The sequence below is a fragment of the Castor canadensis genome, chromosome 15 (genome assembly GCF_047511655.1).
Source record: "Castor canadensis chromosome 15, mCasCan1.hap1v2, whole genome shotgun sequence".
Taxonomy (NCBI): Eukaryota; Metazoa; Chordata; class Mammalia; order Rodentia; family Castoridae; genus Castor; species Castor canadensis.
In genome coordinates this window covers 41,607,399-41,622,862 of record NC_133400.1, presented here as the reverse complement: position 1 = coordinate 41,622,862, position 15,464 = coordinate 41,607,399, and positions in this window count along the sequence as shown.

The following is a 15,464-nucleotide window of genomic DNA, read 5'->3' as shown; positions in this document are numbered from 1 at the left end:
AAGGAACACATATATCTCTCCAAAAAACCAACTGTGTTAGGAGAAGGAGGATCTAGGACATTGTTTCCCTCTTAGATTTGATTTGGTTTATCAGAGGAATACTTCCTGGAACATAGGTGTTTCAAGATGGAGATAAGCTGTGTTTTTCCCAATTAAGGCTATTCAGCTGAGTTGAAGAAACTCATGTATCTCTCCAAAGAATACCATCGATCTTACAAGCTGCAGTATCTAGCTCTTTGTGTTCTAATGAGAATTCAGTTAGCTTTTGAAAGGAAAACTTCCTGCAAATCAGACTTTTCAAGGTGGAGGATGGCTCATTTTGTTCCAAAGAGGCCTCTTCTGCTGTGTTGAAAATACACATATATCTCTCCAAAGAAAACCATTAGGATTAGAAGCAGGAGCATCTCCTCATTTTTTCCCTGTGAGAATTGAGTTAGTTTGGGAAAGATAGACTTCCTGCAAGTTAGGTGTTTCTAGGTGGAGACACATTCTGTTTGGGCCAAATAGGCCTATTCAGCTGATTTGAAGTAACACATGTGTCTCTCCGAAGAAGAGCATCTATGTGAGAAGATTCCCCATGTACTACATTGTTTTCCTGTGAGAATTGAGTTAGTTTTTGAAAGGAATACATCCTTCAAGTCATAGTTTTCAAGTTGCAGTAATGTTAATTTCATTCCAAATAAGACTATTCTTTAAGTTAAAGACAAACATCTATCTCAAAAGAAAACTCGGTGTTAGAAGCAGGAGCTTCTAGCACATTGTTTCCCTGTCAGAACTAATTTAGTTTTTGAAAGGAATATGTCCTCAACTTAGGTGTTGCAAGGTGGAGACACGTTCTGTTTGGGCCAAACAGGCATATTCAGCTGGGTTGAAGAAACACATTATCTCTCCAAAAAAACCATCTATCTTAGAAGCTGCAGCCTCTACACATTGCTTCCCTATGAGAAGCGAGTTAGTTTTGAAAAGAATACTTCCTGCAAATCGTACTTTTCAAGGTGGAGAAATGCTCATTTTCTTCCAGTAGGCATATTCAGCTAAGTTGAAGAAACTCATGTATCTCTCCAAAGAAAACTATCTGTGTCAGTATCTGCAGCATCTAGTCCATTGTTTCCCAGTGGGAATTGAGTTATTTTCTTTTCAAAGGAATACTTCCTGGAAATCATAGTTTTCAAGGTGGAGTAAGGATCATTTATTTCCAAATAGGCGTATTCAGATAAGATGAAAAAACACATGTATCTCTCGAAAGAAAACCATCTGTGTCAGAAGCTGCAGCCTCTAGCACATTGTTTCCTCTGAGATTTGATTTAGTTTTTGAAAGGAATACTTCCTACAAGTGAGAGTTTTCAAGGTGGAGAAAGGTTCATTTTGTTCAAATTGGCCTATTCAGCTGAGTTGAAGAAATACATGTATCCCTCTAAAGAAAACCCTCGGTGTTTGAAGCAGGAGCATCTCCACATTGTTTCCCTGTGGGAGTTGAGTGGTGTTTTTGAAAGAAATACCTCCTGCAACTTAGGTGTTTCATGCTGGGGATAGGCTCGCTTTGCTCCAAATAGGCTAATTCTGCTGAGTTCAAGAAACATATGCGGCTTTCCAAAGAAAACCACATATTAGAGAAGCTGCAGTATCTACCACAATGTTTGTCGGTGAGAACTGAGTTAGATTTTGCAAGAAATGCTTCCTGGAAAACATCATTATCACAGTGGAGGAAGTCTCATTTTGATCCAAGTAGGACTATTCAGCTAAGTTGAAGACACACATATATCTCTAGCAATAAAATCATCCGTGTTAGAAACATAAGCATGGAGTACATTGTTTCCCTGTGAGTGTTGAGTTTGAATTTGAAAGGAATCTATTCTGCAACTTGTGTTTCAAAGTGGAGATATGATGTGTTTACTCCAAGTAGGCACGTCTAGCTAAGTTGAAGACACATAAGGCTCTCCATAAACCATGTATGTAAGAAGGAGGAGCATCTAGCTCATGGCTTCCCTCTGTGAATTGATTTCTATTTTGAAAGGAATACTTTCTGGAACTTAGGTGTTTCCAGGTGTTCATAGGCTGTGTTTGTTGCAAATAGGCCTATTCAACTGACTTGAAGAAACACACGTATCACTCAAATGAAAACCATCCAGTTAGAAGCAGGAGCATCTAGCCCATGGGATTCTTGTGAGATTTAGTGTGTTTTTGAAAGGAATGTTTCTTGCAAGTCATGCTTTTGAAGGTGGACAAAGATTCATTTTGTTTTTATTAGGCCTATTCACTAAGGTAAAACCACCCAGGTATCTATCAAATGAATACCACCTGTGTTAGAAGCATGAGCATCTAACACTTTGATTCCCTGTCAGAACTGAGTTAGTTTATGAAAGGAATACTTCCTGCAAATCACAGTTTTCAAGGTGGAGAAAGGCTCATTTTGTTCCAAATAGGCCTATTCAGCTGAGGTGAAGAAACACATGAATCTCGACAAAGAAAACCATGCCATGTATGTTCGAAGCTGCAGCATCTAGAATATGGTTTCCTTGAGTGAGATGACTTCTTATTTGAAAGAAATACTTCCTGTAGACCAGAATTTTCAAGGTGGAGAAGGGCTCCTTTTACTCGGTATAGGCCTATTCAGCTAACTTGAAGAAACACACGTATCCCTTGAAAGAAAACCATCTGTGTTAGAAACATGAGCATCTAGCATATTGTTTCCCTGTGAGAACAGAGTTATTTTTGATGTAAATACTTCCTGCAGCTTAGATGTTTCAAGGTGCACATAGGCTATGTTTGCTCCACAGAGTCCTATTCAGCTGAGTTGAAGAAACACATGCATCTCTTGAACGGACACCATCTGAATTAGAACCCTGAGAAACTAGTGCATTGTTTTCCTGGAATTAGTTAGGTTTTGACAAGAATACATCCTGGAAAAAATAGTTTTCAATTTGCCGAAAGGCTCATTTTGTTTTTATTATGCCTATTCAGGTATGTTGAAAACATCCAGGTATATCTCGAAAGAAAGCCATCCATGTTAGAAGCAGGAGTATATAGCACATTGTTTCCCTAAGGGAACAGAGTCAGTTATGGAAATGAATACATCCTGGAAAAATGGTTTTCCAGGTGGAGAAAGGCTGAATTGTTCCAAATAGGCTTATACAGCCAAGCTGAAGAAAACCATGTATCTCTCCAAAGGAAACCATCTATGTTAGAAGCTGGCATGTAGCACACTGTTTCCCTGTGAGCAATGAGTTAGTATTTGAAAAGAATGCTTCCTGCAAATCAGAATTTTCAAGGTGGAGGATGCCTCATTTGGTTCCTAATAGGTCTATTCAGCTGAGTTGAACAAACAAATGAATCTCTGAAAAGAAAAGCATCTATGTTAGAAGCAAGTGCATCTAGCACATATTTCCCCTGTGTGAATTGACATGTTTTTCAAAGGAACACATCCTGCAACTTCAGTGTATCAAAGTGGAGATAGGCTCTGTTTGTTCCAAATAGGTCTAGTCAGCTGAGTTAAACACATGTATCTCTCCAAAGAAAACCACATATTATAGAAGCTGCAACCTGTAGCACACTGTTTCTCTGTTAGAACTCAATTAGTTTTTGAAAGGAATACTTCCTGCAAATCATTATTTTCAAAGTGGAGATAGTCTCATTGGAACCAAATAGGACTATTCAGCTAAGTTGAAGACACACATATATGTCTGAAAATAAAACCATCTGCATTAGAAGCATGAACATTTAGCACATTGTATCACTATGAGAATTGAGTTAGTTTTTGAAAGGAATACGTCCTGCAACTTAGGTGTTTCAAGGTGCAGATAGGATCTGTTTACTCCAATAGCCCTATGGAGCTAAGTTGAAGGAACACATATATCTCTCCAAAAAACCAACTGTGTTAGGAGAAGGAGGATCTAGGACATTGTTTCCCTCTTAGATTTGATTTGGTTTATCAGAGGAATACTTCCTCGAACACAGGTGTTTCAAGATGGAGATAAGATGTGTTTTTCCCAATTAAGGCTATTCAGCTGAGTTGAAGAAACTCATGTATCTCTCCAAAGAATACCATCGATCTTACAAGCTGCAGTATCTAGCTCTTTGTGTTCTAATGAGAATTCAGTTAGCTTTTGAATGGAAAACTTCCTGCAAATCAGACTTTTCAAGGTGGAGGATGGCTCATTTTGTTCCAAAGAGGCCTCTTCTGTTGTGTTGAAAATACACATATATCTCTCCAAAGAAAACCATTAGGATTAGAAGCAGGAGCATCTCCTCATTTTTTCCCTGTGAGAATTGAGCTAGTTTGGGAAAGATAGACTTCCTGCAAGTTAGGTGTTTCTAGGTGGAGACACATTCTGTTTGGGCCAAATAGGCCTATTCAGCTGATTTGAAGTAACACATGTGTCTTTCCGAAGAAGAGCATCTATGTGAGAAGATGCCCCATGTACTACATTGTTTTCCTGTGAGAATTGAGTTAGTTTTTGAAAGGAATACAACCTTCAAATCATAGTTTTCAAGTTGCAGTAATGCTAATTTCATTCCAAATGAGACTATTCTTTTAAGTTAAAGACAAACATCTATCTCAAAAGAAAACTCGGTGTTAGAAGCAGGAGCTTCTAGCACATCGTTTCCCTGTCAGAACTAATTTAGTTTTTGAAAGGAATATGTCCTCAACTTAGGTGTTGCAAGGTGGAGACACGTTCTGTTTGGGCCAAACAGGCATATTCAGCTGGGTTGAAGTAACACATTATCTCTCCAAAAAAACCATCTGTCTTAGAAGCTGCAGCCTCTACACATTGCTTCCCTATGAGAAGCGAGTTAGTTTTGAAAAGAATACTTCCTGCAAATCGTACTTTTCAAGGTGGAGAAATGCTCATTTTCTTCCAGTAGGCATATTCAGCTAAGTTGCAGAAACTCATGTATCTCTCCAAAGAAAACTATCTGTGTCAGTATCTGCAGCATCTAGTCCATTGTTTCCCAGTGGGAATTGAGTTATTTTTTTTTAAAGAAATACTTCCTGGAAATCATAGTTTTCAAGGTGGAGTAAGGATCATTTATTTCCAAATAGGCGTATTCAGATAAGATGAAGAAACACATGTATCTCTCGAAAGAAAACCATCTGTGTCAGAAGCTGCAGCCTCTAGCACATTGTTTCCTCTGAGATTTGATTTAGTTTTTGAAAGGAATACTTCCTACAAGTGAGAGTTTTCAAAGTGGAGAAAGGTTCATTTTGCTCAAATTGGCCTATTCAGCTGAGTTGAAGAAATACATGTATTCCTCTAAAGAAAACCCTCGGTGTTTGAAGCAGGAGCATCTCCACATTGTTTCCCTGTGGGAGTTGAGTGGTGTTTTTGAAAGAAATACCTCCTGCAACTTAGGTGTTTCATGCTGGGGATAGGCTCGCTTTGCTCCAAATAGGCTAATTCTGCTGAGTTCAAGAAACATATGCGGCTTTCCAAAGAAAACCACATATTAGAGAAGCTGCAGTATCTACCACAATGTTTGTCGGTGAGAACTGAGTTAGATTTTGCAAGAAATGCTTCCTGGAAAACATCATTATCACAGTGGAGGAAGTCTCATTTTGATCCAAGTAGGACTATTCAGCTAAGTTGAAGACACACATATATCTCTAGCAATAAAATCATCCGTGTTAGAAACATAAGCATGGAGTACATTGTTTCCTGTGAGTGTTGAGTTTGAATTTGAAAGGAATCTCAGGGTTTTCAGGGATGAGGACTACGAGGATTTTTCAAAATTGCCTCATTCGAGTGAATGCAAACTGCACTGTAGGTCTTATAAGAGAGACATTACTGTTAACAGGAAGGGAGAATAGCACACTGTTCAGGTCTTGTAAGACAATCATTAATGTTAGAAGCAAGAGGGTCTAGCACCCTGTTAAGCACTGTGAATTGACTTAACTGTTGAAGGGAATACTGTCTAACTCTCAGTGCTTTTATGGGTGGAGGAACCTCAAGTTTGTGCAAAATTGCCTCTTTCAAGGCAATGGAACCAGCACTACATCTCTTGGAAGAGAAGTATGAATGTTAGAAGCAGGAGGGTCAAGCACATTGTTTTCCAAGGCGAATTGATATACTGCTTTAAAGGAATAATGCCTACAACTCAGCATTTTCATGAGTGTGGAATACCACCTTTGTGCAAAATAACCCACTTAGAGGGAAGGGAAGAATCACTGTCGATCTTGTGAGAGAATCATTAATGTTAGAAAGGAAAGGGTCTACCACCTTGTTCAGCATTGTGAACTGACTTAGCTGGGTAAAGGAATACTGCCTACCTCTCAGCGTTTTCATGGGTGAGGAACCCAACTTTTCCAAAATATCCCATACAAGCGAATGGAAGATTCCTGGTAGCTCTTGTAAGAGACTCATGAATGTTTGAAGCAACAGGGTGCAGCAAGTTGTTTAGCTTTGTGAATTGACTTAGCTGTTTAAAGGAATACTGCCTACTTCTCAGAGTTTTCAGGAGTCAGGAACCTCACCTTTGTGCAAAATTGCCTGTATGAAGTGAATGGAGAAGCACTGTTGCTCTTGTATGATATCCATCAATGTTAGAAAGAAGAGGGTCAAGCACCTTCTTCAGCTTTGGGAATTGAGTGACTTGTTTAATGGAATACTACCTACCTCTCATGGTTTTCAGGGATGAGGACTACAAGGATTTTTCCAAATTGCCCCATTCGAGTGAATGGAAGCTGCACTTTAGGTCTTATAAGAGAGACATTACTGTTAACAGGAAGAGAGCCTAGCACTCTGTTGAGGATTCTCAACTGAGTTAGCTCTTTAAGGACATACTGATACCTCTCAGTGCTTTTATATGTGAGAACCTTCAACTTTGTGCCAAATCTCCTCTTTCAACTGACTGGACCCAGCGGTGTGGGTGTTGTAAGAAAAGTATGAATGTTACAAGCAGGAGGGTGAAGCAGCTTGTCTTCGGATGATACGTGAGTAACTTGCTTCAAGGAATACTGCCTTCCACTCAGTGTTTTCAAGGATGAGGTATATCACCTTTGTGCAACATCACCCCTTTGAAGAGAATGGAAGGAGTTCTGAGGCTCTTCTGAGAAAATTATTTATGTTGGAAGCAAGAGTGTACAGCAAGTTGTGTAACAGTGCGAGAAGACTGAAGTTTTAAAAGGAAGACCACCTGCCTCTCACGGTTTGAAAGTGTGAGGAACTTGATTTTGGGGCAAAATTGCCTGTTTCCATGAAGGGAAGGGTTACTGTATGTCTTGTAGGAGAACCATAAAGGTTACAAGAAAGATGTTCTAGCACTTTGTTTAGCAGCTTCAAGTGATTTAGCATTCAAAAGGAACACTGCCTATCTGTCAAGGGTTTGACAGTGTGAACAAACCCATCTTTGTGCCAATAGAGCCTTTCCACTGAATGGAACATGCACTGTGTCTCTTTCAAGCAGATGTCAAGGTTTGCAGCAGGAGTTGCAAGCACATTGTTTTCCTGTGAGAGTTGAATTAGCATGTGAAAGGAATGCTTGCCAAATGAAAGCCTTTGACAATGGAGAATCATTCACTCCTTGAAAAATACCCACTTTCATCGAAATGCACAATCACTTGTAGCTCACGGCAGGATGCAATATGTGAGAGGCAGGAATAGTTTGCCACTTGTCTCCCTATGAGAAATGAGTTACCTGTTGAAAGGAATACTAACTAACCCTCAGTTTTTTCATGTGTGAATAAGATCACCGTTGGGCCAAATAGCTGCCTTCAACTGAATGGAACCAGAACAGTTTAGGATGTATGAAAACCATTAATTCCAGCAGCAAGAGGGTCTCGACTGTTGTTTAAAAGTGAGAATTGAGTGAGCTTTACAAAGGAATACTACCTGTCTCTCAGGCTTTTACAGTGTGAAGAAGATTATCTTTGTGCAAAAGAGCCCTGTTTCAATGGAAGGAAGAAGCACTGTTTCTCCAGTAAGAGATGCATGTGTTAGAAGGAAGAGGGTCAAGCACCTTGTTAAGCACTATGAATTGAGTTACCTGTTCAATGGAATACTGCCTAACTCTCAGTGTTTTCAGGGGGAGGAAAATCAATGTTTTGCTAAATAGCCCCTTCCAAGGGAATGGAGGCATACTGTAGGTCTTGTAAGACAATCTTTAATGTTAGAAGCAAGAGGGTCTAGGACCCTGTTAAGCACTGTGAATTGACTTACCTGTTGAAGGGAATACTGTCTAACTCTCAGTGCTTTTATGGGTGGAGGAACCTCAAGTTTGTGCAAAATTGCCTCTTTCAAGGCAATGGAACCAGCACTACATCTCTTGGAAGAGAAGTATGAATGTTAGAAGCAGGAGGGTCAAGTACCTTGTTTTCCAAGGCGAATTGATATACTGCTTTAAAGGAATAAGGCCTACAACTCAGCTTTTTCATGTGTGTGGAATACCACCTTTGTGCAAAATAACCCACTTAGAGGGAAGGGAAGAATCACTGTCGATCTTGTGAGAGAATCATTAATGTGCGAAAGGAAAGGGTCTACCACCTTGTTCACCATTGTGAACTGAGTTAGCTGGGTAAAGGAATACTGCCTATCTCTCAGCGTTTTCATGGGTGAGGAACCCAACTTTTGCAAAATATCCCATACAAGCGAATGGAAGATTCCTGGTAGCTCTTGTAAGAGACTCATGAATGTTTGAAGCAATAGGGTGTAGCAAATTGTTTAACATTGTGAATTGAGTTAGCTGTTTAAAGGAATACTGCCTACTTCTCAGAGTTTTCAGGAGTCAGGAACCTCACCTTTGTGCAAAATTGCCTGTGTGAAGTGAATGGAGAAACACTTTTGCTCTTGTATGAAACCCATCTATGTTAGAAAGAAGAGGGTCAAGCACCTTCTTCAGCTTTGGGAATTGAGTGAGTTGTTTAATGGAATACTACCTACCTCTCAGGGTTTTCAGGGATGAGGACTACCAGGATTTTCCAAATTGCCCCATTCGAGTGAATGGAAGCTGCACTGTAGGTCTTATAAGAGAGACATTACTGTTAACAGGAAGAGAGCCTAGCACTCTGTTGAGGATTCTCAACTGAGTTAGCTCTTTAAGGACATACTGATACCTGTCAGTGCTTTTATATGTGAGAACCTTCAACTTTGTGCCAAATCTCCTCTTTCAACTGACTGGACCCAGCGGTGTGGGTGTTGTAAGAAAAGTATGAATGTTACAAGCAGGAGGGTGAAGCAGCTTGTCTTCGGATGATACGTGAGTAACTTGTTTCAAGGAATACTGCCTACCACTCAGTGTTTTCAAGGATGAGGTATATCACCTTTGTGCAACATCATCCCTTTGAAGAGAATGGAAGAAGTTCTGAGGCTCTTCTGAGAAAATTATTTATGTTGGCAGCAAGAGTGTACAGCAAGTTGTGTAACAGTGTGAGTAGAGTGAAGTTTTAAAAGGAAGATCACCTGCCTCTCACGGTTTCAAAGTGTGAGGAACTTGATTTTGGGGCAAAATTGCCTGTTTCCATGAAGGGAAGGATTACTGTATGTCTTGTAGGAGAACCATAAAGGTTACAAGAAAGATGTTCTAGCACTTTGTTTAGCAGCTTCAAGTGATTTAGCATTCAAAAGGAACACTGCCTATCTGTCAAGGGTTTGACAGTGTGAACAAATCCATCTTTGTGCCAATAGAGCTTTTCCACTGAATGGAACATGCACTGTGTCTCTGGCAAGCAGATGTCAAGGTTTGCAGCAGGAGTTGCAAGCACATTGTTTTCCTGTGAGAGTTGAATTAGCATGTGAAAGGAGTGCTTGCCAAATGGAAGCCTTTGACAATGGAGAATCATTCACTCCTTGAAAAATACCCACTTTCGGCGAAATGCACATTCACTTGTACCTCAGGGTAGGATGCAGTATGTGAGAGGCAGGAATAGTTTGCCACTTGTCTCCCTATGAGAAATGAGTTACCTGTTGAAAGGAATACTGACTACCCCTCAGTTTATTCATGTGTGAGGAAGATCACCGTTGGGCCAAATAGCTGCCTTCAACTGAATGGAACCAGAACAGTTTAGGATGTATGAAAACCATTCATTCCAGCAGCAAGAGGGTCTCGACTGTTGTTTAAAAGTGAGAATTGAGGGAGCTTTACAACGGAATACTACCTGTCTCTCAGGCTTTTACAGTGTGAAGAAGATTACCTTTGTGGAAAATACCCTGTTTCAATGGAAGGAAGAAGCACTGTTTCTCCAGTAAGAGATGCATGTGTTAGAAGCAAGAGGGTCAAGCACCTTGTTAAGCATTAGGAATTGAGTTACCTGTTCAATAGTATACTGCCTAACTCTCAGTGTTTTCAGGTGGAGGAAAATCAATGTTTTGCTATATAGCCCCTTCCAAGGGAATTTAGGCACACTGTAGGTCTTGTAAGACAATCATTAATGTTAGAAGCAAGAGGGTCTAGTACCCTGTTAAGCACTGTGAATTGACTTACCTGTTGAAGGGAATACTGTCTAACTCTCAGTGTTTTTATGGGTGGAGGAACCTCAAGTTTGTGCAAAATGCCCTCTTTCCAGTCAATGGAACCAGCACTACATCTCTTGGAAAAGAAGTATGAATGTTAGAAGCAGCAGGGTCAAGCACCTTGTTTTCCAAGGCAAATTGATATACTGCTTTAAAGGAATAATGCCTACAACTCAGCGTTTTCATGGGTGAGCAATACCACCTTTGTGCAAAATACCGCACTTAGAGGGATGGGAAGAATCACTGTCGAACTTCTGAGAGAATCATTAATGTTAGAAAGGAAAGGGTCTACCACCTTGAACAGCATTGTGAACTGAGTTAGCTGGGTAAAGGAATACTACCTACTTCTCAGCGTTTTCATGGGTGAGGAACCCAACTTTTGCAAAATATCCCATACAAGCGAATGGAAGATTCCTGGTAGCTCTTGTAAGAGACTCATGAATGTTTGAAGCAACAGGGTGTAGCAAGTTGTTTAGCATTGTGAATTGACTTAGCTGTTTAAAGGAATACTGCCTATTTCTCAGAGTTTTCAGGAGTCAGGAACCTCACCTTTGTGCAAAATTGCCTTTGTGAAGGGAATGGAGAAACACTGTTGCTCTTGTATGAAATCCATCAATGTTAGAAAGAAGAGGGTCAAGCACCTTCTTCAGCTTTGTGAATTGAGTGAGTTGTTTAATGGAATACTACCTACCTCTCAGGGTTTTCAGGGATGAGGACTACCAGGATTTTTCAAAATTGCCCCATTCGAGTGAATGGAAGCTGCACTGTAGGTCTTATAAGAGAGACATTACTGTTAACAGGAAGAGAGATTAGCACTCTTTTGAGGATTCTCAACTGAGTTAGCTCTTTAAGGACATACTGATACCTCTCAGTGCTTTTATATGTGAGAACCTTCAACTTTGTTCAAAATCTCCTCTTTCAACTGACTGGACCCAGCGGTGTGGGTGTTGTAAGAAAAGTATGAATGTTACAAGCAGGAGAGTGAAGCAGCTTGTCTTCGGATGATACGTGAGTAACTTGTTTCAAGGAATACTGCCTTCCACTCAGTGTTTTCAAGGATGAGGTATATCACCTTTGTGCAACATCACCCCTTTGAAGAGAATTGAACAAGTTCTCAGGCTCTTCTGAGAAAATTATTTATGTTGGAAGCAAGAGTGTACAGCAAGTTGTGTAACAGTGTGAGTAGAGTGAAGTTTTAAAAGGAAAACCACCTGCCTCTCACGGTTTGAAAGTGTGAGGAACTTGATTTTGGGGCAAAATTGCCTGTTTCCATGAAGGGAAGGATTACTGTATGTCTTGTAGGAGAACCATAAAGGTTACAAGAAAGATGCTCTAGCACTTTGTTTAGCAGCTTCAAGTGATTTAGCATTCAAAAGGAACACCGCCTATCTGTCAAGGGTTTGATAGTGTGAGCAAATCCATCTTTGTGCCAATAGACCCTTTGCACTGAATGGAACATGCACTGTGTCTCTTGCAAGCAGGGGTCAAGGTTTGCAGCAGGAGTTGCAAGCACATTGTTTCCCTGTGAGAGTTGAATTAGCATGTGAAAGGAGTGCTTGCCAAATGAAAGCCTTTGACAATGAAGAATCATTCACTCCTTGAAAAATACCCACTTTCGGCGAAATGCACATTCACTTTAGCTCAGGGCAGGATGCAGTATGTGAGAGGCAGGAATAGTTTGCCACTTGTCTCCCTATGAGAAATGAGTTACCTGTTGAGAGGAATACTGACTACCCCTCAGTTTATTCATGTGTGAGGAAGATCACCGTTGGGCCAAAGAGCTGCCTTCAACTGAATGGAACCAGAACAGTTTAGGATGTATGAAAACCATTCATTCCAGCAGCAAGAGGGTCTCGACTGTTGTTTAAAAGTGAGAATTGAGTGAGCTTTACAAAGGAATACTACCTGTCTCTCAGGCTTTTACAGTGTGAAGAAGATTATCTTTGTGCAAAAGAGCCCTGTTTCAATGGAAGGAAGAAGCACTGTTTCTCCTGTAAGAGATGCATAAGTGTTAGAAGCAAGAGGGTCAAGCACCTTGTTAAGCACTATGAATTGAGTTACCTGTTGAATGGAATACTGCCAACACTCAGTGTTTTCAGGGGGAGGAAAATCAATGTTCTGCTAAATAACTCCTTTCAAAGGAATGGAGGCATACTGTAGGTCTTGTAAGACAATCATTAATGTTAGAAGCAAGAGGGTCTAGCACCCTGTTAAGCACTGTGAATTGACTTACCTGTTGAAGGGAATACTGTGTAACTCTCAGTGTTTTTATGAGTGGAGGAACCTCAAGTTTGTGCAAAATTGCCTCTTTCAAGTCAATGGAACAAGCACTACATCTCTTGGAAGAGAAGTATGAATGTTAGAAGCAGCAGGGTCAAGCCCCTTGTTTTCCAAGGCCAATTGATATACTGCTTTAAAGGAATAATGCCTACAACTCAGCGTTTTCATGGGTGAGCAATACCACCTTTGTGCAAAATCCCGCACTTAGATTGATGGGAAGAATCACTGTCGAACTTCTGAGAGAATCGTTAATGTTAGAAAGGAAAGGGTCTACCACCTTGTTCAGCATTGTGAACTGAGTTAGCTGGGTAAAGGAATACTGCCTACTTCTCAGCGTTTTCATGGGTGAGGAACCCAACTTTTGCAAAATATCCCATACAAGCGAATGGAAGATTCCTGGTAGCTCTTGTAAGAGACTCATGAATGTTTGAAGCAACAGGGTGTAGCAAGTTGTTTAGCATTGTGAATTGACTTAGCTGTTTAAAGGAATACTGCCTACTTCTCAGAGTTTTCAGGAGTCAGGAACCTCACCTTTGTGCAAAATTGCCTCTGTGAAGTGAATGGAGAAACACTGTTGCTCTTGTATGATATCCATCAATGTTAAAAGGAAGAGGGTCAAGCACATTCTTCAGCTTTGTGAATTGAGTGAGTTGTTTAATGGAATACTACTTACCACTCAGGGTTTTCAGGGATGAGGACTACCAGGATTTTTCAAAATTGCCCCTTTCGAGTGAATGGAAGCTGCACTGTAGGTCTTATAAGAGAGACATTACTGTTAACAGGAAGAGAGCCTAGCACTCTGTTGAGGATTCTCAACTGAGTTAGCTGTTTAAGGACATATTGATACCTCTCAGTGCTTTTATATGTGAGAACCTTCAACTTTGTGCAAAATCTCCTCTTACAACTGACTGGACCCAGCTGTGTGGATGTTGTAAGAAAAGTATGAATGTTACAAGCAGGAGGGTGAAGCAGCTTGTCTTCGGATGATACGTGAGTAACTTGTTTCCAGGAATACTGTCTACCACTCAGTGTTTTCAAGGATGAGGTATATCACATTTGTGCAACATCACCCCTTTGAAGAGAATGAAAGAAGTTCTGAGGCTCTTCTGAGAAAATTATTTAGGTTGGAAGCAAGAGCGCACAGCAAGTTGAGTAACAGTGTGAGTATAGTGAAGTTTTAAAGGAAGACCACCTGCCTCTCACAGTTTGAAAGTGTGAGGAACTTGATTTTGGGGCAAAATTGCCTGTTTCCATGAAGGGAAGGATTACTGTATGTCTTGTAGGAGAACCACAAAAGTTACAAGAAAGATGCTCAAGCACTTTGTTTAGCAGCTTCAAGTGATTTAGCATTCAAAAGGAAGACTGCCTATCTGTCAAGGGTTTGACAGTGTGAGCAAATCCATCTTTGTGCCAATAGACCCTTTCCACTGAATGGAACATGCACTGTGTGTCTGGCAAGCAGATGTCAAGGTTTGCAGCAGGAGTAGCAAGCACATTGTTTTCCTGTGAGAGTTGAATTAGCATGTGAAAGGAGTGCTTGCCAAATGGAAGCCTTTGACAATGGAGAATCATTCACTCCTTGAAAAATACCCACTTTCGGCGAAATGCACATTCACTTGTAGCTCAGGGCAGGATGCAGTATGTGAGAGCCAGGAATAGTTTGCCACTTGTCTCCCTATGAGAAATGAGTTACCTGTTGAAAGGAATACTGACTACCCCTCAGTTTATTCATGTGTGAGGAAGATCACCGTTGGGCCAAATAGCTGCCTTCAACTGAATGGAACCAGAACAGTTTAGGATGTATGAAAACCATTCATTCCAGCAGCAAGAGGGTCTCGACTGTTGTTTAAAAGTGAGAATTGAGTGAGCTTTACAAAGGAATACTACCTGTCTCTCAGGCTTTTACAGTGTGAAGAAGATTATCTTTGTGCAAAAGAGCCCTGTTTCAATGGAAGGAAGAAGCACTGTTTCTCCAGTAAGAGATGCATGTGTTAGAAGCAAGAGGGTCAAGCACCTTGTTAAGCATTAGGAATTGAGTTACCTGTTCAATAGTATACTGCCTAACTCTCAGTGTTTTCAGGTGGAGGAAAATCAATGTTTTGCTAAATAGCCCCTTCCAAGGGAATTTAGGCACACTGTAGGTCTTGTAAGACAATCATTAATGTTAGAAGCAAGAGGGTCTAGCACCCTGTTAAGCACTGTGAATTGACTTACCTGTTGAAGGGAATACTGTCTAACTCTCAGTGTTTTTATGGGTGGAGGAACCTCAAGTTTGTGCAAAATGCCCTCTTTCCAGTCAATGGAACCAGCACTACATCTCTTGGAAAAGAAGTATGAATGTTAGAAGCAGCAGGGTCAAGCACCTTGTTTTCCAAGGCAAATTGATATACTGCTTTAAAGGAATAATGCCTACAACTCAGCGTTTTCATGGGTGAGCAATACCAACTTTGTGCAAAATACCGCACTTAGAGGGATGGGAAGAATCACTGTCGAACTTCTGAGAGAATCATTAATGTTAGAAAGGAAAGGGTCTACCACCTTGAACAGCATTGTGAACTGAGTTAGCTGGGTAAAGGAATACTGCCTACTTCTCAGCGTTTTCATGGGTGAGGAACCCAACTTTTGCAAAATATCCCATACAAGCGAATGGAAGATTCCTGGTAGCTCTTGTAAGAGACTCATGAATGTTTGAAGCAACAGGGTGTAGCAAGTTGTTTAGCATTGTGAATTGACTTAGCTGTT